The sequence below is a fragment of the Argiope bruennichi genome, chromosome 9 (genome assembly GCF_947563725.1).
Source record: "Argiope bruennichi chromosome 9, qqArgBrue1.1, whole genome shotgun sequence".
In the NCBI taxonomy this organism is placed as follows: domain Eukaryota; kingdom Metazoa; phylum Arthropoda; class Arachnida; order Araneae; family Araneidae; genus Argiope; species Argiope bruennichi.
The window spans coordinates 32,947,545-32,972,390 of NC_079159.1; the positions used below are offsets into that span (position 1 = coordinate 32,947,545).

A 24,846-nucleotide genomic window follows, 5' to 3' on the forward strand; every position below is an offset into this window, starting at 1 on the left:
TTTTTGTATTTTTTTTTACAAAATTATGATTAATTATTTTTAAGGCTTAACTTCTACGGAACATTTATTTATTTGACAAATATTTTGATAAATTCGTTTGTTGCCATTTCTTGCAGGAAAGAATTACAAATAGAAAAAGAAATAATTCGAATCACGTTACTGGATCTAACTTTTAGCAAAGTATTCATTTTCACCTGAAAAAAATGCACATGGGAATTTTTCTCTGCAAAATCATTTGCAATTTTTTATTATTATTATTTTCTGCAAAGGCACAAATTTTCATCTCGCGTTTAAGATTACTATATTATAATAATCATTTATTAAGAATTTTTTGAATTATTTTCATAAGAATATTATTACTTAAAAGTGTTGTTAATTCATGTTCATATAATACACGTCATAATAAAACGTATCAAATTTTAAAATTCACTGCATACATTTCGGAAGAATAATTGCATCTCAATGCATTATCATTTTTGTTTTAATTAAATTGAAAGCAGACGATTTTCTAAAAATATAGCATCTTTATATATTATTATCTTTCTTTCAAATAAATTTAATTTTTTTAGAATGGCAGTAAAAATATAGTTGCTAAAAAGATTAAAGAACAAGGAAAATTGCGTGGATTAAAAAAAATTTCTTTCAATGCAATTCAATGCACACGATTTTGTAAAAATGTAACATCTTTGTACAATATTATCTTTCTTCCAAATAAATTTCACTTTCACAGAATGGCAGTAAGAATATTGTTGATAAAAAGGTTGTTGTTGATAACAAGGAAAATTGGGCGGATTAAAGGATTTTAAGTGATGAATAACTATTTTGTCAATTGCATAGTAGAAATGCAAAAATAATGCGCAGATCTATATTAAATGCGCAGTTACTTTCGTCAAATGACTATGACACCACATAAATTAACTACATTGTGCACCTAAAAGTAGCAGTAATTAAAAAAAAGGAGGGATATTTTTTTACTTTATTTTTGTCAAGAAATCGTATATAAAGTGTTTCGAAACAAAATTTAACATCATTAAGTCAAAAATAAATAAATTAAAATCTTTCGCAATTTTTTTGTTGTAAGCCAATACAGCAATCTATGATTTATTAGGTTGATAATTATGATTTATTAAGTCGAAATCTTATCAGTTATTGCTTTTCTCTTTGAAACATGCATTGAAAATTGTTTCCGTAAATCTTATTTTACGTTTTAATTATTGGTTCCAAAAGACAGCCATTAAGGCAGCAGTCTTTGCAGAAAAAAAAATTAACTACAGCATAGTTAAATGAATAACGGCAATTCACTTATTTTTTATTGAGTTAGCTATTATTAATAGAAATTATTATTAGAATTTATCTATATACAATTAAAACGCAATTTTAGAGCTTACATTATGTTCAAAATTAAATTGGAAGAGTCCACTTATAAAATAAATTTATAAATTGCCTTTTAAATATAATTTCACAAAATAATTATTTTCTTCCTATAAATGAAAAATGCTAATAAAAGCACCGCTCCATAAAATTGGGAAATCACTTTGATTAGCCTTCTATTCAAATATGATTTAAATTTCAAGATTTTTTTTAAAAATTCTATTTTACGTTAAAATGGATACCATTCATATCTAATTATACAAATTATTGAGGAACTGACTCATTCAACTTGAGAATAACACAATCACCAAAGAAAAATGGATAAATATCAATGTCTAAACTGTCTATATTAATTTCTTAATCCCTATCTGTAATGTTTTGTAAATTGTCTGTTACTCGGTTCATGTTTATATTTTTCCTTAAATTTATATTTTAAAATGTTAAGATTTTTTACTTTTATTTATTAGAGACTTTTTTTAATAAAATTAAGACTTGAAGCTTTTTTTCCAGTACGAAAATAAATTAATGAAGATTTATTTAAATTGCTCGTAGTCGAAGTTACTAATATCTAAGAAATAGTTACTCTTTGTACATTTACTCTTTACTCAAAAAACTAATAATACTCAGATAAAGTATACACAAACTACAAGAATATCTCATTCCATCGCCTGTGGTTTTCTCAGAACACAAATTTTTTTTTTTAATAGTCTTAATATTTTAGCCTGTTTTAAGAATTCTAATCGTGTATAAATTCAGAAAGCTTATATTGGAAACATACATTACTTAAAATATATTAGAACCAATTTTTCAGGTTAACAATTGACTTGTAGTATTAAAAACTTCATGATTAATCAAATAACATTGGTAGAATTGAAAATGTGCAATATTGTTCTGTTCTATCGAACATTTTAACTTGACAACTACTGAAATTCATTCCAATTTCCCACCTATAGGTGTGATATATAAATAAATGTTGATAGACCAATGGATTTCAACATGAACTACAAACGAGTAGTAATGATTATTTCAACTTAAAACAGTGGAAATCATTGGAGAATTTCTTTTAATTAACCGTATTAACTTGATATAAATAGCTTTATAAAATGCTGATTTCCTTTTAGTTGCGAAGTTTGTTTGATGTAAATGTCGTCTTACCGATGATTTCTTCATTGACTGTATGTTGTAGTATTGACTATTTCAACTTAAAACAGTGGAAATCATTGGAGAATTACTTTGAATTAATCGTATTAACTTGATATAAATCGCTTTAAAAAATGCTGGTTTCCTTTTAGTAACGGAGTTTGTTTGATGTAAATGTCGTCTAACCGATGATTTTCTTTCAAACATTTTTTAAGTGAAAGTACAGTTTACGTTCATAGATTTAGTATGGAAATTTTCATTTGTTCTAGCTATTCATATAGTGTATAAAAATGCAGTTTTTTTTTTTTTCTGATGGTGAGGGTATGAAGTATCTAACAGTACAAAAATTCATCAAGCAAAGATAACGAAAAGGGGTCAAATTGTTATAAATGAATATATTAGATTTATAAACTATGAAAATTAAAAAAAGATATTATAAGTAATAATATTTACTATATCTTTATTAAAAATGAGAAAAATTATGCTTAAAAATTTGCTCATCGGTTTTAAGCATCATTAGCTTTGTGTTTGTTGAAAATATTTATCACCGGTATTAGTTAGTCACTTTTAATTTACGGTTTGATTGCAAATTGGCACGAATAGCTTGATTTCTGAATTTTAATAGAATTTATGCTTGAAAACGATTGATTACATAATTATGATAGCTAAAACAATTCGTTTTCGTAGAGAGAGCAAGAAATAGTTGCCAATCATTCAATCTAAAACGAAAATAACTGTTTAGTTCTACGCTTTAAGCTTACGACTTCTCATTTTAAGAAAAAAAAATATTTTTAAAATTTCGCGCTATTTTATATGAGTAAAAAAAATGCACTTTAATAACAGTCCAAATTAATTCGTCATAACATAATTCTCATTTTAACCGAATCATAATAGAGTAAGATACAATAAAGAATATGAAATAAATATGCACATCTCTTTTCTATTTAGAGCTGTTTTCATTAATATGCATATCTGAGTAATATATATTTCTACTTAATTATCAATTAGATAATACAATACTTCCTGGGATTGAAGCGTTTAAAAAAATATAAATTCGTTTCAAGGAATAGTAAAAAAAAGTTTTTTGTTGAAATCCTTTATTTCAACTGAATCTTCACATCTGCGTCTGTTACACCTTTGTACCACATTTTAATAAACATTCGTCTATTTTAGACGAATGAAACGAAAATTTCATTCCATTTTTTTTCTTCAATATTTTAGCTAACAAAATGTATTTCTGGTAGATGTAGATTTATAGAAGCATCTACAAATTCTTTATCTTTGAAAATCCTGCGTACAGCTTATGTAACCAAAATAGTACATTTAATATGAGAAAGATAATTATTCCAAAGCTTTAACCACTTGCGCTGGAAAAACTGGCCAAGCACGTCGAAAAATGTTTTTCGGACAATATCGCTAATGATGTTTTGTACACGTCGGCGGCCGATTATCATAGAAGTAACTTCTTTTCTCAACTATTTTTGTCTTGGAAATTAGACTGATATATGTAAAAGAGGGAAAGTAGAAAAGGGATGAACTTCTGCGGTTTAACAGTCGCAAAGAGAATTGTTTTGTTTTTAAAGCAATTGCAACGAAATTTCTATTCTTACAATGTTTAAAGAAATCAAAAATTGAGTTAGTTAGTTAGTTTTTTTTTTATTTTCATCTACAAAAATTGCATAAAGTAATTTTAAAATTACTTAGAAAGTAGAAGAAAAGGGATGAACTTCTGCAGTTTAACAGTCGCAAAGAGAATTGTTTCGTTTTTAAAGCAATTGCAACGAAATTTCTATTCTTACAATGTTTAAAGAAATCAAAAATTGAGTTAGTTAGTTAGTTGTTTTTGTTTTTTTTTCATCTACAAAAATTGCAGAAAGTAATTTTAAAATTACTTAGAAAGTAGAAGAAAAGGGATGAACTTCTGCGGTTTAACAGTCGCAAAGAGAATTGTTTTGTTTTTAAAGCAATTGCAACGAAATTTCTATTCTTACAATGTTTAAAGAAATCAAAAATTGAGTTAGTTAGTTAGTTGTTTTTTTTTTTTTTCATCTACAAAAATTGCATAAAGTAATTTTAAAATTACTTAGAAAGTAGAAGAAAAGGGATGAACTTCTGCAGTTTAACAGTCGCAAAGAGAATTGTTTCGTTTTTAAAGCAATTGCAACGAAATTTCTATTCTTACAATGTTTAAAGAAATCAAAAATTGAGTTAGTTAGTTAGTTTTTTTTTTTATTTTCATCTACAAAAATTGCATAAAGTAATTTTAAAATTACTTAGAAAGTAGAAGAAAAGGGATGAACTTCTGCAGTTTAACAGTCGCAAAGAGAATTGTTTCGTTTTTAAAGCAATTGCAACGAAATTTCTATTCTTACAATGTTTAAAGAAATCAAAAATTGAGTTAGTTAGTTAGTTGTTTTTGTTTTTTTTTCATCTACAAAAATTGCAGAAAGTAATTTTAAAATTACTTAGAAAGTAGAAGAAAAGGGATGAACTTCTGCGGTTTAACAGTCGCAAAGAGAATTGTTTTGTTTTTAAAGCAATTGCAACGAATTTTTTATTCTTACAATGTTTAAAGAAATCGACAATTTAGTTAGTTAGTTGTTGTTGTTTTTTTCATCTAAAAAATTACTTAAAGTAATTTTAAAATTACTTAGAAAGTAGAAGAAAAGGGATGAACTTCTGCGGTTTAACAGTCGCAAAGAGAATTGTTTCGTTTTTAAAGCAATTGCAACGAAATTTTCATTCTTACAATGTTTAAAGAAATCGACAATTTAGTTTGTTAGTTTTTTTCACCTAAAAAAATTGCTTAAAGTAATTTCAAAATTACTTCAAGTAGTTTTTAAGGGAAATTTCAAATTTTCTACTTTTTTTCTTGTTTTATATATGATTTTTTAAATCCCTCGTATTTTACTGATTTTTCCGGTTCGCCCGGTATTCTCTCGAGATAATAACTACAAAACGTAAGCAGCTAGATGCTTAAACTGTGTATAATACTTTATTCATCCATCTAGTTTTGAATCAAAACCGTCAACGGATGACTGTCTGTCGATCTGTACATTCGCATGCATTTAAACGTGAAGACCTAAATGGATGAAATTTAGTATGTGATATTTTCACTAAAATTGTAGCGCTGGCCAAATTTTGATTTCAATTGGTTTAAAAAAAGTGTTCTAAATGCCTTCACGGTTTACTTCACTATACTAAGAAATTCAAAACGTTCATGTGCGCGAATTTTAAAACATTAAAATCCGAAAGCACGGCCGAGATCCATGACATTTAGGTGGGATAGCAGAAAAATTATTTGGGAATATTATAAACCACTCCTGCTGATTATCTGCAATAATAAAAATATATTGCGAATCACCCATAACAGAGGGATTCTCGCAACAAACAATATTCGTTGTATTGGACTTGCATTACAATAACTTATAAATGCTTCATTCAATTATCTATAAAATAAAAACTTGATAATATGTCTTACATAAATTGCACCTTTTTTTCAACTTTATTTTTAAATAATTGAAATATCAATGCAATTTTTCCGATTGCATATTTGGAAATTTATGAAGTGGAAAGAAACGATGATAACCAATGTTCTTATTCATTATGCATTCTAAAAATTAATTTTTTGTTGCATTTTATAGAAAAAAAATAACGAATTTGCAAATGTTTATACATATTTTATGGTTGTTTTTTTTTAATTCTCTATTCATAATTTTCAAGAATCCACCAAGAATTTCAAGGGGCAAAACTAAAGTTAACTAACATATTTCAGATGATAAGAGATTACGTTGTAGAGAGAGATGTATGAAGCAGTTTTTTAAGCTGAATATAGCTTGTGCTTTACACTCCACTAAATCTCTCGCGGATTTTCACGTGCTACTGTAAGCAACACAGAACACACACACAAAAAAAAAATCACAAGAATATTTTTTATTTATAGAAGAATACTTTTAAATCAAGTTTTCCATTTGAATCTAATTTTAGTACCACTATTGTCATGTACGTACTACAAATGTTTATAAAAAGGCATTTAACCCTTTCTAGGGCAGTGGGAAGTGCTTCCCACCAAATTTATTAATCTTTGTATGAAATTATGTAGGTTGGCATAAGTTCTAACAAATTTTTTTAGTCAGAAATTTAGATGCTTCAGTTCTTTCTCTGAGACAAAATGATGTGTCTTGATTTGTTACTTAATTATTAATTAACCAAATTAATTAATTAGTCTAATTAAATTTATCTAATAAGCTAAATGAATCCCTTTTCTTATTCTGATTTCAAGCCTAAAAATATTTTAACATAATATGACTAGAAAAAAATGGCCCTTTAAAGGGTTAAAAAAGGATTTCCATTGTTGCCCTTTGGAACAGTCATGGGAAGTTTATAAATAGAAATAAAAACATGCATCCAAATGGCTACAGAATGTGTTATAAGGTTAAAATAGAGAAAGGATAAACTCATATATTTATATATTTTTTTGTATTTTTATAAAATGTTATTTTGAAATTATGCAATATTTTTTCCCTTTTTATTTTTTCATGTGCGTTAAAATGTTATATACTTAAGTATTTTCAATTTTAATTTCCAAAATATTTTCATATTTTCGGAATTATCCCTTAATTTACTAATGTAATTAAATCTGAAACATATTTACATCTAAAGGGGTGCCACCTGATAATGAATCAGAGAAGCATATATTTTCAAGATTTCATAGCCTTAATAATAATTAATTATAACTTATAGCATCAAAATTAGAAAATAAATATAATGAATTAATGTACAGTTTCTAAAAATTGCCTTTAATTAAATTTATTACAAACAGACCTGAAAATAGTTTCACATTTTACAGTAAATATAATTAAAAATATTTCTCATTAAATGTTTTTTTATTCTTAAGAGAAATAAGCAATTTTTTTGTCCCATATTAAAAAAATGTCATTTCCAAGAAAATTTGAAAAGCTTTCAGATTTATTCGGAAATCTGATATTTTTCCACCCGACCTTTCATTTATCTGGCAAAACCCATCTGAGTTTTTCTAAGATTTAGTTGTCAGGCATGACTGAATAAAAAAAAAGAAGAAGAAAAAAAGTGACAAGAAATAGAGAAATAAATAATAAAAAAATTGAAAAGAGAGGAAGGAACTTTAAAGGGGAAAAACAGAAAACAAGACTAAAGATTCAGGAAACGGAAAAGAAATTTTTCATTAGAAGTGGACGAAGAAACGGAAATAATTCTTATCAGAAAGGTAAAGTTTATTATTGTTAAAAACAAGAAAATATAAATCTCAAATAAAAATAAAAAATTATGGTTTAAGGATGGTTCGAACCCTAAGCAAAAATTCTAGATAATCTTTCTGGGTTAAAAATCCAATATAATTTATCCAATTAAGATTATTAATGAGAAAACAAACATACCTATTATATTATATGCACACACAAAGGCACATATTTTCAAAAAATTCATTAACATTGATGGAAGCAAGATAATATTAGTAATTAAAAAAAATTAAGGTAATTTTAATCTAATAATTTCTAATCCAAAACATCGTAGAAAGATAACGTTTTAATTTTGATTCGTCTACGAAGATAATGTTTTAATCTTGATTCGTCTAGTAAGCTAATGTTTTAATCTTGATTCGTCTAGTAAGCTAATGTTTTAATCTTGATTCGTCTAGTAAGCTAATGCTAGACGAATCAAGATTAAAACATTGTATTCCTAAACGAATCAAGATTAAAACATTAGCTTGCTAGACGAATCAAGATTAAAACATTAGCTTGCTAGACGAATCAAGATTAAAACATTATATTCCTAAACGAATCAAGATTAAAACATTAGCTTGCTAGACGAATCAAGATTAAAACAAGCTAATGTTTTAATCTTGATTCGTTTAGGAATACAATGTTTTAATCTTGATTCGTCTATATTATTTTTAAAATTTATACTCAAATATATAGCAGCGCAGCCATGCACATAAAAAGCTAAATTTAATATATATTTCTCAATTCGATTATGTCTAAACGCAATTTAGTAAAACAATGAAAAGTTTGCTGTAAAATAGAATTACAAATATTTTGCAATAAAACAGAACTAAAAATATTTTTTAAAGTTTATTAAGATTTGGGAAGAAATTGTAGAGAAATAAAAATATGTCGATGTGTAAGAGGGTTCAAGGACTTCTTGAACTCAAAAGTTCTTAAACTCTGTATATTGTTATATTGTTATTGATTGCAAAATGGAACATTACAATACAATTTTGTGTCCTTGAAATGCTTATTTTTCGAATTTTAAAATAATGTATAGAGATTATTATCAAAAAGGGGGGGGAGTCTTTTGCTTTTAGATTTTTTTTAGAAAATTGAATACCTATAAACACACCTTTAGCAATAAAAATCGTCTTTTTGTTATTTTTTTTTACATTTTTTTAATATTATATAATAAAATTTTTGATTAAATAAAGAAGCGAGCATAATTAGAAGAAACATTTCCCAATTTCCAATATTTGGACAGTGCTTTTTCTTTTAAAATTCAGTTGCGGCATTATTCGCCAGTCTTCTTGTAGAATTCTTTCATCGCTGGTACTGTAGTCTGCAAGCATCTTCTCTAAATAAATGAAAACATTGAAGAATAAAAACGATTTCTATAATGCAAATTTCACCAAGGAGAAAATAAATTTAAACATTGATTTAAAATAATTTGATCAATAAGAAAATGTAAACATTCAACTAAAATAAATCACTGCATCTGATTATTTGCTGTCATAAATCCGAATTACCAAACTTTAATCCAAAAGCCAGTTCAGCGATTTCGTGTCTCCCTTGAAGCTCAATTCTTGCAAACAATTGCGTATGGATAAAAGCCATAAGTAAAATTTGCAAACTGTACGCTTACCTGTATTCCTTTTACGATATTTAAAACAAGTTTCAATGTACAAGTTTAAAATATTCATTTTAGAATATTAAAAAAAATTAAAGTATTGTCTTTTGAAACCCAAATGTAAGAAATGTATCATCTGTTGAATTTCTAATGTAAAGAAATTAAATACATGATAAAATGTATGCTTTTTATAATGTTGTAAACGAGCAAAATGCATACAATTAAAAGAGCAATATGAGTTTTATGACTCTTGAATAAACTGATAAACAAATATTTTGATAAATAAATTTAATTGAATTCTTTGTATCTTATAAACATTATCCATGAAAGCACGAAACATTTTGTTTCAGAAATCTATGCCAACCTTTTTTTTTTCCCTTCTTTTTTTTCTTTTTATTTATTTATTTATTTATTTATTGCAAACAAACGATAATGCATAAAACGAGTTTCATATCTCTTGTTCAAATACGCAAAAAAGTCTAAACTTACCTTTATTTCTCGAAAAATGTATACCTTTTTGATTTTACAATGTTAATGAAAAATGATAATGTATACAATTAAATTACTTTTACGACTATTATATCACTTGAAATTTAAGTACAAATGAATAAAATGTTATATTATATAATTATTTTTCGAATAACATACACTTACCTCATTTTTTTACAATGTAGAAAACAGACAAAAAGCATATAATTAAAATGTAGACAACAATCAACAAAAAATGTATATTCAAAACAATAAACAAAACAAAAAAAGATGTCATGTTCAATCTTCTTTCCATACTCGACACCACCAACAGATGTTTAATATTTCTCGTATTTCATCAGCTGTTCTGTTCCATATCATGAAGGACGTATGCCTATTCAATTTTAAAACGTTAGAAGCAAAAATAATAATGCATACAATTTATTTACTGATACGAGTTTTATATCACTTGAAATTCAAATGCAAATAAATAAAATTATACATTCTATATAAATGCATATTTTTTACGAATACTTACTTGCCTCACTTTTATGCAATATAGAAAACAGACGATAATATATACAATTAAAATACCGATACGAATTTTAAAACTTTTAAAAACAATAAACAAAAAGAATCTATCTCTTCATATTCAATCTTTTTTCCATACTCGACTCCACTAGCAGTTGTTTAGTATTTCTTATATTTCATCAGCTGCTCAGTTCCATATCATGAAGGACGTATGCCTTTCCGATTTTACAATGTTAAAAGCAAAAGTGATAATGCATACAATAAAATTACTGATACGAGATTTATATCATTTGAAATTCAAATACAAATAAACAAAATTGCATCATATTTATAAATACAAAGTTAGTTTTCGAATAATATTTACTTACCTCATTTCTTTTAACAATGTAGAAAACAGACGATAATGCATATTATTAAAATATAGATACAAATTTCAAAACTTTTAAAAACAATAAACAAAAAAAAATATCTCTTCATATTCAATCTTTTTTCCATACTCGAAACCATACAGTTGTTTAGTATTTCTCATATTTCATCAGCTGTTCAGTTCCATATTATGAAGGACGAAGATGTTCTAATCCACGTATAATAATCTTCGTTGAAATGTCACACTTTCTGGCTAGTCGAGGTGAAAGGACAACAAAATCAGCTTTCACAATGATCTCAGATTTCAAATCTTCTGGATGATCATTGAGAAAACCAGTTTTGTCCGAGCTTGAACTTGGATTATTTCTCATCTTCCATCACATTTCTGGGTCTGTATTTTCACTTGATCTTCATTCATTCTTCTTATAAGTTCATTATCCGCATTTATTTCTTTTCATTCGTTCTTTAATTTTTATTTTCATGTACTGTTTTAAATTTGAAAAAAAGTATTACACCATTTTTATGTTCCCGTCTTTAACGTTTTCCACCCGTTTATAGCACTTTTTATTTGTCCTCTTATTAAATGTTTCATAATTAAAATATTTTTTATTGCGATTTCAGGTTTTTTCAAGTTTATATTATTTTCGAATCTCTTGAAAAGTACAAAAGCTGATTAATACCTTTTTATAACAATTCATTTCAATATAATTATAAAAAAGAAAAAAGAAAAATTTCACAGAAAAACTGAGAAAAATAACAAGAGATTCGAAATATCACAGAATGAATTGAAAATTTCATGAAATATCTTAATTCTATCAAAACGCAATAGAATAAATATGCGTCAATCTTAATGAGACCACCTAAATATTATTTTTTAAATATTAAACTAATTTTAATTTAGGAACATCAAAATGTGCTAAAAAACATATTCAATATATTGAAATTCACATGTATATATATATGCAGTTACTAATGCAATTAAGAGGGCTTTAAAATATGCCTAAATTTTAAACTATTAAAACGCGGGAGAAAAACGTATGCAAACAAAACTATATTTTTCAAAACTTTCAAGTGGCGCAAAATTGATTTTTCTGTGAAAATATGCTAGGAAGTTATTAAGGAAAAATTATCTTTGGTCATCAACTTTTAATTTCTTTTAAAATTATCAAACAATTTTTTTTAGTGAGCACTTACAACTCATGAACAACCATAAATAAATTTGTAGATGGCTCTAAAGAAGATAATCTTCTCTGCAAACCACTTTTAAGGATTTCTGCATTATACATATATAAATTTACAAATAATATCAATACAATTATGCTATAACAGCTTTACCTTTAAAAAATTAATGAATTAAATATATTTTTAAAAAATTTATACATCCTTAATATTAAATAACAACAATTAAGAGGAACATATTTTTTACTATCTTTAAGAATACAATAGTAATAGATAAAAATATACACATTTTTTTTTCTGAGTTTTGGTTCTGAGTATTGCAAATATAGAAATAAACTAGTCCATTCAAAATAATTGCAAGAATGGTTTTCAAACCAAATGAAAGTGCTAAAACGTACAAGATTTGGCAAAAATCTGAAAATGCAGTAGTGAAAATACTGTTCTGTCATATCAATCGTGGAAATAGCTATCACAATATAACGTAGATATAGTCATATGCGATGATAAAGAAAGCCAAGTCCATCACAGCTTCTCCAAAGAAGACGACTGTAGGATTTTCTAAAAATAAATAAATATAGACAAAATTAAAAATACACAGAAATTATTTAAAAAAAACATAGCTAATTAGTAGAATTACAACGAAGTAAAGATATCTTCAAAGCAAGACATAATGGCATTGCTTTTAGAAAATAATTTAGCAAAAAACGTTTGTTTTAGATGCATGAACATGGAATTTTTAATATTTATAAAACAATATAAAACCTCCTGAAATAAAGATATATAATTTACATATTTATCAAATAATCAAAAATTTTCTTTCACATAAATATGAGAATAAAAAAATTTTAACATTTTAGCTAACAAATTTTTGTTGGTTAATTTCGTTGTATAGTTTTTTCAAAAAACAACAACAAAAAAAAAATGCTTCATTAAATTTTAATCAATAAAAACTACAACTGGGCAAAACTTTATTTCATGTTTCTCCGCAACTGCGCTCTTGACTTCTCTAACGTTGTCGTTAAAAACAGTATTTTTTTTTAATAATACACTTATTCTAACAATGAAAGGAATTTAAATTTTATGCAATGAAATTCAGAAATCTGCAAATACTTCCTATTTATAATTTTTGAACTTTTGGGAATAAATGGGACACTACCAAGCAAAGTTCCACTGGGGTGGGGGTGGGGGAGAGAATAAAACCAAGTTACAGAAAAAATTGTCTCCTCATCGTTTTAATTGCTCTCGAGTCCCTCCCCCCCCCCCCTCCCCACAACTGCAGGAACTTACTCCAAATGATGGCAAGTCTCGTTTTTTACTTCTTCCTTGAACGACACCGTTAGATATCAATCAACTTTCTCCCACCGCGTCTAAAAAACGGTAAACCACATTCCTCGTTTTCCTCAGAACTTATACGTTTTCCCTCTACAAATATTCTTGGTATCTTTATAACGTACCATGACTTATCCTTTTTCTTTTTTTTTTCCCTCCCTCATGTGGCTATCAACATAAGTAATATATCACCCACCATCTCGCCAGTATAATTTTTTTAGCTTCATATCTTAATTTGATTAGGAATGCATGCAAAATGTTAAACATATCAATTATTTACTTCATAAATTAGGGATCTGATATGCTATGACAAAAGCAAAAGAAAAAAAATTACTTTTATTAAAGAAAAAATCGTTTATTATTTTTTATCGTAGTACTGGTAGAAACTGTACGTTTTCTTCAGCTAATTTGCTTCAAAGCATTAGACAGCATTATTATAGCACAACCGATTGCATAGTTAGTAAAGATTTCCAATTATAAAGAATGTCAATTAACTTGCACAAAATCTTGTTGTTAAATTCATCATTTTTCTGAGATTTATTTTAATTAATATTTCATAAAATAATAAAGAATAATGTATTATTCCAAATTATTAGAATTATACATTACTGTTCGTTTCAGTATCCTGACCACTTTTTGACTATTCTATCTCATTAAGGGGTGAGACTGAAAGGACATTTCCGGAATACTTCATCATTCTCTGAACTTGATTTCCACCTTATTCGATACATTTTCGTAATTTTTTTTTCATGTGTGAATATCGTTTCGTTTCTGATTGTATTATTTTAATTCAGTTCATGAGTAATCCAAGTTTACTTTATTGTTAAATGTAAACATCCCCTCCTTCCATCTTTTCTCTCATCCTTATTTTGACGAATTAAACCCATCCTAACGCATGCGCAAAAGCGTGGAAGGTATTTAGAATCCATTGACAAATAATAATAACTAACACCCTTCTACCATCATAGTTATTCCATTTTTTTTTTTTTCCTTTCTCCTTTCTAAAATATCGCATGATAATTGTCACAGCAAAAAAATATTTTAGTTTCGGTTTTCAAGAGTCAACACATTTATCAGAAGAAAGCTAAGCTAATATTCCATACAGAATCATATCCAACATAAATGAACAAATTTTTCATTATTTTTCTAAATAATGATTGAATTTTCCGCTGAATGATAGCCTTAAAAGTCATAAATTTTAACCCTAAGTAAGTAATCTTAATAAATAGACATGAATTTTAGCCCTGAAAAAGTAATTTTAATAAATAGTCATGAATTTTAACTCTAAAAACTAATCCTACTAAATAATCATGGTTGGTTTTTAGCCTTAAGAAAGTAATCTTAATAAATAAACAGTCATTGAATTTTTCTAAACATTTGCAATAAATTGAGTTGTGAACGAGCTCATTATCAGGCACTGTACTTACGAATAAAGCGGTACATACAGGGACTGAATCTTAATAAATAGACATGAATTTTAGCCTCGAAAAAGTAATTTAATAAATAGTCATGAATTTTAGCCTTGAAAAAGTAATTTAATAAATAGACATGAATTTTAGCCCTGAAAAAGTAATTTTAATAAATAGTCATGAATTTTAGCCCTGAAAAAGTAATTTTAATAAATAGTCATGAATCTTAACCCTAAAAACTAATCCTAATAAATAGTCATGGTTTTAGCCTTAAGAAAGTAATCTTAATAAATAAACAGTCATTGAATTTTTCTAAACATTTGCAATAAATTGAGTTGTGAATGAGCTCATTATCAGGCACTGTACTTACGAATAAAGCGATACTTATAGGGACTGAATCTTAATAGACATGAATTTTAGCCTCGAAAAAGTAATTTAATAAATAGTCATGAATTTTAGCCTTGAAAAAGTAATTTAATAAATAGACATGAATTTTAGCCCTGAAAAAGTAATTTTAATAAATAGTCATGAATCTTAACCCTAAAAACTAATCCTAATAAATAGTCATGGTTTTAGCCTTAAGAAAGTAATCTTAATAAATAAACAGTCATTGAATTTTTCTAAACATTTGCAATAAATTGAGTTGTGAATGAGCTCATTATCAGGCACTGTACTTACGAATAAAGCGATACTTATAGGGACTGAATCTTAATAGACATGAATTTTAGCCTCGAAAAAGTAATTTAATAAATAGTCATGAATTTTAGCCTTGAAAAAGTAATTTAATAAATAGACATGAATTTTAGCCCTGAAAAAGTAATTTTAATAAATAGTCATGAATTTTAGCCCTAAAAACTCATCCTAATATATAGTCATGGTTTTAGCCTTAAGAAAGTAATCTTAATAAATAAACAGTCATTGAATTTTTCTAAACATTTGCAATAAATTGAGTTGTGAATGATCTCATTATCCGGCACTGTACTTACGAATGAAACGGTACTTATAGGGACTGTACTTACAGTTCGATTAATGTTTTTCTGGTAGAATAGCAGCAGCAGAAGTTAAGTACAGATCTCTGAAATCATAATAGTATATATATATATATATATATTGTATATTCCATTCTATTAAGAATTTCTTGAATAAAGGCAACATTGATTTCATTCAGAACGAATTTGTTAAATTAGATTCAGTTGTTCCTCAGATGAAATGAGTCGATATGTGCTGTGACTGGTTCAATAGGTAGTGGTTGCCGACTTTTAGCGACAATTTTAACTTTTTATTCGTCTTTGGCAATTTTTTTTCATAAGCACTGGAGCATGGAGAAAATTTCGAAACAATATCGACAATTATGCGAAATTTTTGTGTGCTTTGAAAAACCCTTCAATGAAATAAATTGTATTCCTTTAATAATCCTCAATAATAAAAAGAAATGCTATTTAATTCAAATCCCCCTAAAAAAAACAGAAAAGAAAAAGTATCTCGTATTTTTGTGTAAGAGTTATTGCGATCTTCAAAACTCTCCAATAAAACACATCTATAAAATCCAACAATAAATTTCATAATCTCTATTGCAAAAATAATCAATTAATCAGGAAATTATGTCAAACTTTTAATGTACTTTCTTAATAATGATTATCTCCACTACATAATAAATTTTATTAATTGAAAGATCTTGTAAACATTTGCAAATGGCATTTTATTCGTAGGAGAAACAAGTATGAAAAATGCATGTTTTATTTGCAAGTGCAAAGTATGAAATAACATTAAATTTGGCTGCAAAAGGACGTAATGAAATTAATGCATAATACTCAGGAATAAATTCTTCCAAAAAAAAATCTAAAATTTATTTACAATATTTTAAATAATTTAACTTTACCTTACGTAAAAATAATTGCGTAATATTATATATTGTTAAATAAATAATCTGTATGTTCCTTATGTTAATAAAGTAATCTATACACCTCTTACAACATAAAGTATCTTTTCCTTGACACATTCAAATCGTATAATCCAGTATTTTAACTTACTTAAAAATAACTGCATAATGTATTGTTAAATAAATAATCTATATGTCCTTTATATTATGTCCTCTAGATTTCCTTGATATTATGTCCTCTATATGTCCTTTATATTATATTTATATTAATAAAATAATCTGCATCGCCCTTATGTTAATAAAATAATCTACGTGTCCCTTATGTTAATAAAATAATCTACGTGTCCCTTATGTTAATAAAATAATCTATATGTCCCTTACAATATGAAGTATCTTTTTTCTTAACATTCAAATCGCATAACCTCCATATGACCCAGACCAACATTGAATCATCTCAACTCAAGTCATATCTAACAAAACCGGATCCTCACATTTTCGATCTTAACTTAACGCATAATATGTGTCATATTTTGTAAAAAGTTCTTCCAAAATACGCAAAAAATAATCTTCATTACAATCTATACCCCTTATAACGTAAAACAACTTTTTCTTGAACACATTCTCATTGCAAAATCTCCACATGACCACCACCCAGACCAACACTTCACAACCTCAATACCACCATATCTCATGATATCAATTCTTCACATTTTCCCTTCTATTTGAACCCACAATACTCAAAACGAATGATTGTACAGTGACGTAATCTACCACACAAATATTTCCCAAAAGAAATCCGAAGAATGCCTTGTTTTAAACAGAAACTAGCCAAAGTTTCATTTCTTCCTGAAACTGCGGATACTGCGGATTCAGGACCAAGTGGTTCTCACTAACTCCTCGAAGAACATCGGTGGGGTAGGGCCAAATCCGTGAAATCTGTACAGCATCCTGGTACGACGTATCGAATTCATCTACGTCGGCCGGGCTCGGAGGTCATAGAGGCAAAAAGGCCCACTATGAAGGACTTGCATTGTTTTGCCGCGAACCACTTTTTTTTTGTCGTGACGAGAAAAGGGAGATCATTACTTACTTAGTTAGTCCGTACTCATTTATTCGATACGCATTGGGGAAACTTTTTAAAAATTAATTAGGAGAAAAGTTTGTTTGTAAGGTACACTACAGATGGGCACAGAGTATAATGGCCCCCAGTTTGAATAAAGGATTATTCAAATGTAGGTATCCGGTTAGCACCCAACAAGGATTTTAAGAAGATCCGTTTTATATATAAAAAAAATGTTTGTCTGGGATGTTTGAAAACAAGATTTGAACTGGAAAATTCAAAACAAAAACTGTACAGCTGACTTTTAAGAATATTTCAAAACAAGATGATGCAACTTTTCTTGAATATTCAATAAAGAAAATTGCAAAAATTAGTGCCCAGTACAAGCAATGCATACAAAAATATAGCCATGATAACAGATTAAATTTTTAAAAGGTCATTTTTTTCTAGCCATTGTATATTAAAACATTTTTTAGGATTGATATTGGTTTAAGAAATATGATTCATCTAACTTATTAGATAAATTTAATATGATTAATTAATTAATAATTAAGTAATAAATAAAGACGCATTATTTAGAGCGAAATAAGTAATTAAAGCATCTAAGTTTCTGCCTGACAGAAAAATTTGTCCAAACTTATGCCAATCAACGTAACTTCATACAAAGATTGAGGAATTTGGTGGGAATCATAAATACTATGGCCCTAGAAATTAAATGTATATGTTACCTTTAAAGTATATAATGCAGTTATTTCATAGAATACCTACTTATTCCATGAAATAACTGATCGTGTCCGTTAAAGTGTGTTATATGTTATTAATTTGACACTTTAACTAGTTATTCTATCAAATAACTAGGTATTCTATAAATTAACTAATGAGAGACAGTTAAATGTAAAATAAACAATTTATCTAGAAATGAAACGAATGATAGACAATTAAAATGAAAAAGAAGCAATTTATCTAATTTTTGCAGCGTATAAATGGTATTTATGGAAACGTAACATAAAATCATTTGTTACAACAAGGATTATTAAAATGACACTTGGAATTACAAAGAACATTATTTCTAAAACAAAAACATTTTTTATTTCTAAAACAAGAAAACAAAAACATAAATGCTGTAGGGGTGGAAGGTAAATGTATTTGTCGTGCGAGATGTATGATATAGATTATTTTACACTTTAACGGGCTGCAGATCGTTATTCTATGAAATAACTAGTTAAACCATGAAATACAAGAGAGTTTTACACTTTAACGGACACGATCAGTTATTTCATGGAATAACTAGGTATTCTATAAAATAACGGATTTCATACTTTAACGGTAACATGTATAACAAAAAATAATCGAATAAATCAGCATTGCTTCTTTTAGTGATGCAAATATTTTACATAAATACTTTAGCAGCGATTTACAATTAACATGAATATTACCTCTTTAATAAACATATGAATTAAAAAAAATCAAACAATCGTCTTGAATAATATTTCGTAAAAAATAAAATATCTGAATACAAATGGATGTATGAATGAATAGTTGATACAAATAAAGAAATTTAATCTCTCGAATATTTCTGAATCTTTTAAAAAATAAGATCTAAACCTTTTCATACTTTTTAATCTTTCAATATCACACAACTTTGTACTTTTTCTATATAAACTTGTTACATAATCATACTTCCGAAGAAATCTAAATTATTTTACAAAGTAGCTAAATGGTGTTTAGATAAGGTTATATTAGCACTGTTCACCAAAATTTTTGGACTTACAGACATGCGATTTCCATGCGATCCGATGCAGAGAGTTAAAATAAAACTAGAAAACGAGGTTAAAAGAATTGCCAAAAACGTTAATGCAGACTTCCATTCAATTATTCTCATTATACTGCAGATTGATCTTGGCTAAATGCCTGGTCTAATATTCACTTTCAAATATAAAACACCGTAAAGAATGATTTTAAAAATGTACACGAAAGAAGGATTTTCTTTTAAATAATTTCTCTATCATATTATTTTAATTATCCTCGATCAAAATAACGTGTTAATATTCATATAACACATTATTTTACACAAAATAATGCGTTAATGTGCTATATTTAAAGTGCTGAAAATATTATTTAAAATTAACATTGCAACAAAAGAATTTCAAAACAGACTTCAGTTTAATTATAAGTATTAACATCGTTTGGAAGCAAAGCGAAGCCTATTTTTGAGACGGAGGTCGCAATTTTTAACCCTGGTCAGGTGAGGACGACAGGTGAACACAATCTATAGAGATATGTTCAAAAGGCCTATTTAAAAAATCCAACGAAAATTTGCAGTAAGTCATTGCATTTTACGATAAATATTTTTAACAGAAGTCACTATATCTTTTTTTGATTCTTTCTCATATACGAAGAAGAGAAGATATAAAAAAGTTGAAATTATAGTTTGTCAATGAATGCCATAATTCAAAAACATAACAAGCTAAGCGTTTGAAATTCGGAATGGAGTCTATACAGTAAATTTGTAGATTATCAAATTTTGGATGTAATCACTCAGTTTAGTTATATTAACGTCCTTCCTAAAAGGAATAATTATACCATTTTAAAACAAATTTCATAATTTTGAGATGTGACCAAATGAAGACCATCTATCTATCCATTAGTGTGCATATCAGCTAAGGAATCATAAATGCAATGGTCTACTAGACCGATAAATTCGGTTCAGGTCTTCACATAGCCTTGCCGCCAGCGTCCTAGCATAGGAGTAGCGCGTCTTCCCCTTGATCTGGGCGTCCTGGGTTCGAGTCCCGGTTTGGGCATGGTTGATCTATCTGTGAGATGTGTGAATGTGCCCTCCTGTAAAAAGGGGTTGTGCAAGCTCGACCCCTTTAGCTAAGTACTAAAAAACTCAACCACTTGGAGAAATTCACTTAGTTATGTTGTCTTCAAATTAAAAGTCTAGATCTATATCAAATTTTGGGCCCATTCAGCCAACGACCAGATGTTCAAAATCCGTTTTTGCATGCTTTCTAGAAAACTACCCGTTTTCTTAAGCTTCAAACTATAGCTTGCAGAGCATCTCAAATTCTTAAAAATAAAATAATACTCCAAGCAATTTACAATTCCATCGGCTTGTTTATTCTTTCAGCTTAACAGCGTACCTTACAAACATTGCCAGATTCCAGAAGGTTTACAATGGATCATCAGCTATTATACAAAAAATAAAAGAAATAATATTTACAAAATATGTTTGTCAAAGAAAAAATCGTTTGCTTTTACTTTTTAATAATATTTTAACAAAATAAAAATAGTATCAGTTATAAAATGTCTGAAAAGGAATCGTCTGCTAAATGTCTATTAACAGATTTAGATTATGATATTTACCGAACAATCCGTATTCGATTCCTTTTCGTACTCAACGAAACTATCAAACGTATATTGTATAAATATATGAAAATACGGAGTATAACCCGGCGGATTTTATTTTTTCTTAATAAGGAAAAAGCTTTACATGGGCAAGCAAAGGAAATCATTTCCCGTCATTAAATAATAAGCATCAGATTGCGCAATTCGTCATTAAAGGATTCTAACAGATTCATACGACTGCAGAAAATATGATTTTTATAAATGAGCTTCACACACATTCTGTAATAAATATGTGAATATTTGTTTCTGCAATTAATGTGAATTTTCGTGAGGAATTTATTTACGAAGTCCATTAAAATAACGGCAGAATTGAGACATACCTTGTTTAACTTTTTTTTTAATAATGTTTACAAGTTTGTTTGTTCTGTTTGCAAGTAATGCAAACAGAACCTATTAGATATTTTCTTCCCACAAGTACAGAATAAAAATAATATGAAAAAAATTGTTATTAATTAGAACATAAACTCTTAATTATATCTTCGTTTCTGTCTTTCCAATACACTACGTAAGAACATAAACCTTTTGAAAGGCGGCAATTAAGAGAAAAATTACTCGATTATCAAAAAAACGCATCAAATACAAGAATGAGAAGATTAATTTGACGGGGACGTCTGATGAAATATTTTTCTGAGTTTCTTCGTATTGTTACGAGATTGTAATCTTTATGGAAACCGCCAGCATTCTCGCATTACAGAAAAAGGGTTGTTTTTAAGCTTTCGGCATTTTTTTCCGAATTTTTTTTCTATTGTCACTTAAAACTCTTCTTTCATTCCAGAAGGAAAAAAAAAAAAAAAATTTTTTTCATTCTTGCTCACGGCTTTTTTTTTTTTTTTTTGTGATTTGAAGGAACAAAGGGTAATTAATTTGTACTTTAGAATCATTTTATAACAAGGATTATAAGCGATGAAGGAGTTTCAAGTTTATTTTCATATTATCAAATATCATTTAGATACAATCGAAAATCACAATTTAATAACTTTCTTCATCAGGCGATAAAAGGAACAAACAGTGTTTTATGTCTCCTTTTCTAATACAGCAATTAACACTTCTTTAAGTCATTAAATAAAATAAGTTATAGAAATTAGCCTTGACATACAGTCTTTTGACGGCAAACTTTTTAATTATTTTTTTTTATAAACAACAAACTAATTTTGTACACATTACAAACTTACGTCGCTCCGATTCACTTCAGCCTTCAATAATTAAGACAAATACTAAGAGTAATTTATCATTAAAATAAAATTTAGTTCTCCGAATTAAAGAATATTCATCGTTTTTTTTTTTTTTTAAATCACACAGTGAACAACTAAGATATCAAATATATCATAGTCTATGTGTGTGCATTTATAATATTAGAGGTTAGCTGTCAACTTACATGTTCATGCTTTTTTTCAATATTTACAGACAAAAACTGCATTTTCATCAATAATCTAGAAATATTTATGTAAAGAAAAAGAAAATCAATAACTGAAGTTAGCAAGATAGTGGAAATGTAAGCTTGCTTTTTTTTTTTTAAAGATAGGCAGATTTTAGTTTAATGAGCTTTACTGTATTTACTGTAATTTACTGTACGAGCTTCACTGTAGTTTTTCGCAGATAATAAATTTTTTAAAAAAGCAACAAAATATTTTGTAAAGCAAAAAAAGTCTTTTAGAATTATAAATTCATTTTACTGTCCATACTACCGAAGATATACAAGATGACACACAAAAATCTACTTTTTTAAAGCAAGGTGTTAAATACTACATTTTTATATACACACCAGTCAAACTCAAGAGGCACAAATTAGAAATGAAAAAAAAAAAAAAAAACTATGAAGTGAAGTTAAGAATTAGAAGTGTGAAATATAAAAAAAAAAATATATTAAGCGTGAAATCAAAATTTTTATAGCATCAGCGAAATAAAATTTCATCAGGTTTGTATCTGATAAGTCCCAAAAGTATAACAAATATTATTTCTAATATGTCATGAAGGCTTAGCCTACACAAATATTTTATATGTAAGGATATGTAAGGATTCAACAAAAGGAAAAAAAAATCGGTGTCTAATCTTCCGAAATGTAACAAATGTCATTTCTAACTTCATGAAGGCTTAGCATACAGAAATATATTTTATATGTAGGGGTACAACAAAAGAAAAAAAAATCGATGTCTAACTTCCCAAAATGCAACAAATTTCATTTCTAACTTCACGAAGGCTTAGCATACAGAAATATATTTTATATGTAGGGATCCGACAAAAAAAATCGGTGTCTAATTTCTGGGATTTTTTTTTTAATACTCTCAAACAGGGCAAAAGAGAGCAGCTACCAAAGTTAATTAACATAAAAAAAATATCCACCTTAAAAACTAATTCCAAATTAATTATACTGTAATTCACTCATTATCAAAGAATGATATTTAAATATTCAAACGATTTCAATATTCCCATTTTGCTACAAAATTCTGCTCTTTCAATAATTCTTCACTTTTTTTCATTTTTAAAAACTGAAATAAAAAGGAAAGCAAACAAAATCAAAAGGGAAGCACTTGAGAATATTTCGTTGGTACTTCGAATGTTTCGATTCTGAAAAAAAGGGTTAAAGAAAATTTTGTAGGCGCCAAAAGAATACCGAGATGGCGCCCTCAATGGTTGACAGAAAACACGTGCGACGAAGAACAAATAACCGGCATTAGTTGTATTCGTGCTCTTTTTATTTTTTCTCTCATATTTTTAATCTTTATTATTTTTCTTGTCACTTTTTTTCCCTTTCCCATCACGACACATTGGTTGAAATATTACAGCGACTGCGTGTGGCAACAGCGTCGCCTCAAGAGGTCACGTGACCTTTGCGAGGCGTGGTCGGAAAGCCACCTGACTGATTACGTCATTCGGTGATAGAAGTCAGTTTGTCGGCAAAGGATCAAATTTCATATTTTCTTTGAGACATTTATTTCGTCTCGCGATTGAAATTTCTTACTTTCAAACAAATATATATGTATTTATTTTTAAAATCTGCATATGCTTATGAATAGGCCGTTTTCATAATAATAAACAATATCATATGAATTCTGATTTGTCATAAGTATTTACAAAAAAATTTGGTCCAAAACAAAAATGATTTCATTAATAATGTTATCAATACACTTTACCTATCAACTCAATTATATTAATTTCGCCTAAACAGCGATTTTAAAAAATGAAATCAGTTTTGTTTCCACAAAATAATATAAAAAATAAAACATAATTCTCTCTTCAAAAGTTGGAAAAAGTAGGAAAAATAAATTCCTTATTTTATAAAGTTACAGATATACAGAACATAGACTAAAAATTGAATGATATCTTTAGATAAAAATTACTAAATGAAAATTTAGTCATGTTTTTCGAGTTTAATATTATATAGTTCTCCGTTGATGTTATATAAAATTTCAATAAAAATCTCTATTTCTCTACCAAATTTATTAGATATACTTGTCGTTTTGTCAGTTCTTCTTTTTTTTTTTTTTTTTTTTTTCCATTTTGGAAAAAAAATTATGATAGGCGTTACAACTAAATTAAATATGTGTAATTTTTTTCCTCAGAATAGAAAAAAAAATAATTAAACTAAAAAATTCATAAAATCTCTTGTTATCATAATAATTATACTTATATTTTTTTATTTATTTAATCATTTTTACAAATTAAAATATGTAGAGATCAAAAATAAACAATAAGAAACAGCTGGCAAACTTTGCATAGAGCCACTAACACAAGATGAACTCTGTTCCACAAATCTCACCATAATTAAATGAGGAAGACAGGTGCATATTATTAAAGGTTTAAAAAACTACATTTTAAAAATCTTAAAAATT

At 27.3% G+C, this 24,846-nt stretch overlaps 1 long non-coding RNA gene across 1 annotated transcript in view; it reads right to left on the bottom strand.

The window, feature by feature from the left end:
• Positions 1-12,273: 12,273 nt before the first annotated feature.
• LOC129983690 (uncharacterized) overlaps positions 12,274-24,846 on the bottom strand; it is a 96,994-nt gene continuing 84,421 nt past the window's right edge. The window contains exon 5 of the long non-coding RNA XR_008785436.1: positions 12,274-12,486. This is a non-coding gene — a long non-coding RNA (uncharacterized LOC129983690). The remainder of the gene's footprint in view (positions 12,487-24,846) is intronic.